At 35.3% G+C, this 4,062-nt stretch overlaps 1 pseudogene across 1 annotated transcript; it reads left to right on the top strand.

Annotated features, from left to right (window-relative positions):
- The first annotated feature begins 742 nt into the window (after positions 1-742).
- On the top strand, positions 743-3,536 carry LOC104731116 (cystine lyase CORI3-like; annotated as a pseudogene). The gene is made up of 7 exons (XR_015574626.1): positions 743-1,208; positions 1,493-1,832; positions 1,929-2,147; positions 2,480-2,539; positions 2,627-2,782; positions 2,895-2,988; positions 3,097-3,536. The product of XR_015574626.1 is annotated as a cystine lyase CORI3-like (transcript).
- The last annotated feature ends 526 nt before the right edge of the window (positions 3,537-4,062 follow it).

The following is a 4,062-nucleotide window of genomic DNA, read 5'->3' as shown; positions in this document are numbered from 1 at the left end:
CTGAAAAGAAAGAAAATAAAAAATAATAGTGAGAGAGAAAAATTGGTTATTTTCCTTTATAAATGTATATATAGTCATTTATATTAGTAACTAAAAAAAAGTGTATTATCCAGTGTGCGGTTTTTGTTAGACCGCTGGATAAATACTAGTTTGGTTTTTAAAAGCGGTCCATATCTTTCCACTGGTTAATTCCACAATTTGTTTTTTCTAAAACGCCCAAAATTAGAAATTGTGTTGAATGATATAGACATAAAAGCGTTATTGATAAAATATGGAAAATCGTCCCACTTTTACATTCCCTGTTCAAGACCTTAATCAAATTAATCTATGCTTGTTTTAATAAGTAACATATCGATTGATATTATTGTATCCCCCATTATGGCATTATTGTATGTCAATTGATTTCATACATGGGGTTGTCACACAAACATAGATATGTCTTTGGTATGTATAGTTAATTTAGTATAAGATATTTCACACGTTAACGAATAATTCAAAGAAGCCGGTTCTATTTATATTCTTGTGAGATCATCAATATGACAATACAATTATAATAGATATCGTCTGTTGTCATATTTTCACATACCATGTCAACATACAAAAGTATGCAGAGTATAATAACATCACCAAGTAAGATTGAAGTTAATTAATATTTTAACATTTAGACTATAAAAAATTGGTTTTAGTTCAAAAAAAAAAAAAAAAAAAGACTATCACAAATTGGTCCGAGCAACGTGTTCTATGATATTCTAACCGAATCAATCAGGAATTCTTTTTAAAGACTATCACAAATTGGGCAAATTTCTATAATTCCATCAAACAGGAACTCTTTTTAAAAGTACCGAAACCAAAATACCACTATATAAATACCACTCGTAGCGATGAGAATAATCACCAAACCAAAAATCTAAGCAAGAGAAATAAAAGAAGTAAATTCAAACGCTAGACACGAGAAATATGGAGAACCATAGATCCGTCAACTGGCAGTTTAGTGGTAGCGAAGAAGCCAATAAGGCTGCAGCTGCCACGCTAGGCAGTTACACCTCTAGAATCTTGTCTCGGTGTGACCCTAATGGAAAACCCATTTTGCCCCCTCGCAGTGAAGCCCCCGAGATTTGCCTTACCGCCGAGAAGGCAGTCATTAAAGCTGTCCTTGACGGTACTGGAAACGCCTATGCTCCAAGTATTGGCCTTTCTGCAGCTAAAAGGTAACATATACATCGAATTATCATTGATCATTCTAGATTACTTCTTTCTAAAACTATTGTTATAAACTCTTACTTTCGGCCGGTTTGGACCACCAATGTCAAAGTTCTATTATATTATATATGTTTGGTTGACAAAAAAAAAAAAAAAAACTGTCTCTCAAAATTTTGTTTTACAATATGATCTAGCTCCCCATATAATACTTCTAGTTTCACCTTAAGTCTATTATGTATCTTGGTATATATTTTGTGACGACAAAAATTTTTTTTTGCTTCCGAATTTTTAGTGCCGTGGCAGAGTTTCTAAATCAAGATCTTCCGGAGAAACTGACTGAAGATGACGTGTTTATGACCGTTGGATGCAAACAAGCCATCGAGCTTGCAATTGAAATCTTGGCTACACCGAAAGCCAACATCTTGCTTCCAAAGCCGGGCTTTCCATGGGACATGGTCCACGCAATCTACAATAAATTTGAGGTTCGTGAATATACTTTCCTCCGCGAAAATAACTATGAGATCGACTTTGACAGCGTCTCTGCACTTGTGGACGAGAACACGTGTGCGATACTTATTATTAACCCGCACAATCCTAATGGGAACGTTTACTCTGAATGTCATCTTATGAAGGTATTTTACAGATACTCTAATTAGTTATACAACGTAACCTCATATGATCTCATCTTTGATAATGTGTAACGTAACTATTGGATATTTCTTTATAAGCTGGCTGCGTTGGCTCGGGAACTTGGGATACTTGTGGTTTCTGACGAAGTTTTCAGATGGACTGTGTTTGGGAGTAAACCCTTTGTTCCCATGGCGAAATTCTCGTCGATCGTACCCGTGATCAGTCTCGGTTCTATATCGAAGGGATGGAGTGTACCCGGATGGCGAACCGGGTGGCTCGCGCTGCACGATCTAGATGGTGTCTTTCAATCCAAAAAGGTCTGAATCCGCTTTTCTTGATCACTCCTTAAACATCACTACCATTAGTTTATATCGTCGATTCGTCGGTATATTAACTGACATTTATAAGTTTTTTTTTTTTTGAACAAAAGCTGACATTTATAAGTTAAAAACAAATTTTTTACGTGCAAACAATGAGATTACGTGCCATTGACATACTAAATCTCTATGAATGTATTGGTTAATTTTATCATTGTATAAATAAATTTGGTGTACGTGAAAATCAAATTTTGTTTCTCGTCCATATTAAGAGTTGAAAATGTCCACACATACGTAGTTTTCCTTGTCCTAATCTTGCTATATATGGACAGATCACAAGTGCTCTTAAGAATTTTCTGGCGATAGATAATAAACCAGCAACTGTTATCCAGGTATGGGATTTTATTTATTATTATTATCTTTTTTTTTTTTTGCATGCATATACTGACTAAGGTGAATTCGTGACTTTTATCATGTAGGCAGCTATTCCCACCATCTTGAGGAAAACTCCTAAAGAGTTCTTCGAGAGGAGGCAGAGTTTTCTGAAAGATAAATCGGACGTTGCATTTGGTAAGCTCAGAAGCATACCAGGCCTAACCTGCTACCACCAAACTGAAGCCTGCACCTTCTTATGGGTATTCTATTATTTACTACATTTCTTTTAACATTTCTGAATTCTTATTAGTAGTTAGCATTATATTTTGAAACAATCTTATAATATATACATGTTTTTTTCTCTTCTCCCAGACCGAGCTGAACTTGAAAATGTTTGGGCACATTAAAGATGATGAAGAATTCTGTGAAAAGCTTGCTAGTGAAGAAAATCTCGTCCTTTTACCAGGTATTGATTAATTTCTCATTACCTATGATTACGGTAAGTTAACGGTTTAGTTTTTAAGACAATTTTCGCATAACAACATATATATGTTATTATGTTGGATTGGTTTAGGGATTGCTTTTGGTCTGAAGAACTGGGCGAGGCATTCTATCGACATGGATAATATCACTTTGGAGGATGCATTTGCACGACTGAAGAGCTTCTGTGATCGCCACACCGTTATACTTGAAGCTTCTTAGTCAAGGACGTCAATGGTGTCAAGCACGTACACACAAGCAAGCTTGAATCCATAAGTAAAAGGTCAATATGGATCTTTGCCCAAGTCTTTTTACATATGCTATAAAAATAAACGTGTGTTTTATTGATCTGAGATAAGTCATGAACACATTCGTATCGTACTTCTATTAAAAAAAAATTGGTGTACTTATCACCAACCTCGTAATGTTTTCTCATAGTTTGCAATATTTCTACTAAAAAAATTGGTGTACTTATCACCAACCATGTAATGTATTCCTACTTTTCAATAAATAAAATTAAAATTTTCTGTTTTATATATGATCGTTTGAAATGGATTCGTGTGCAACTACCAATATTGGAGTATATCTCTTGGTAACAGAATTATATATTAATTCATGTAAGATTATGAATTTGTTGTATTCGAGATATGTCTAAGTGGGGAAGAGACTCTCGGTAGAAGAGAGGGTTACTAGTTGCTCTGAATAAGAAGACATGTAAGTGGCACGTGGGGATGCTTCGTGAGCTTATCAAGTCGAAGGAGGTTAAACCAGTGTGGTTAAGCTAAAAATCTGATCTTATCTCTTAATTCTGTTTTAGATCTGAAGTTTGTTAGATCGAGAGAAAGTGAGAGAGATTAGAAGAGAGTGATCGAGAGAGCGATTGTAACGACTTTGTTCTTCCCAAATTCTAGTGGATTCCGGAGGTGTTCCTCCGGCGAGACGTAGGGATCCGGCGAGGATCTGAACTTGTTAAATTGGTTGTGTCGTCTTCTCTTTTCTTTCAAGTTCTTTCAGTTTTGGTATTCTTTCGATTCAATCGGATTCGTTTCTCGAAGACTTG

The sequence above is a fragment of the Camelina sativa genome, chromosome 12, assembly GCF_030686135.1.
Source record: "Camelina sativa cultivar CO46 ecotype springtype chromosome 12, ASM3068613v1".
NCBI lineage: Eukaryota > Viridiplantae > Streptophyta > Magnoliopsida > Brassicales > Brassicaceae > Camelina > Camelina sativa.
The sequence above is the reverse complement of the archived record's forward strand: the minus strand, read 5'-3'. Positions and strand labels throughout refer to the sequence as shown.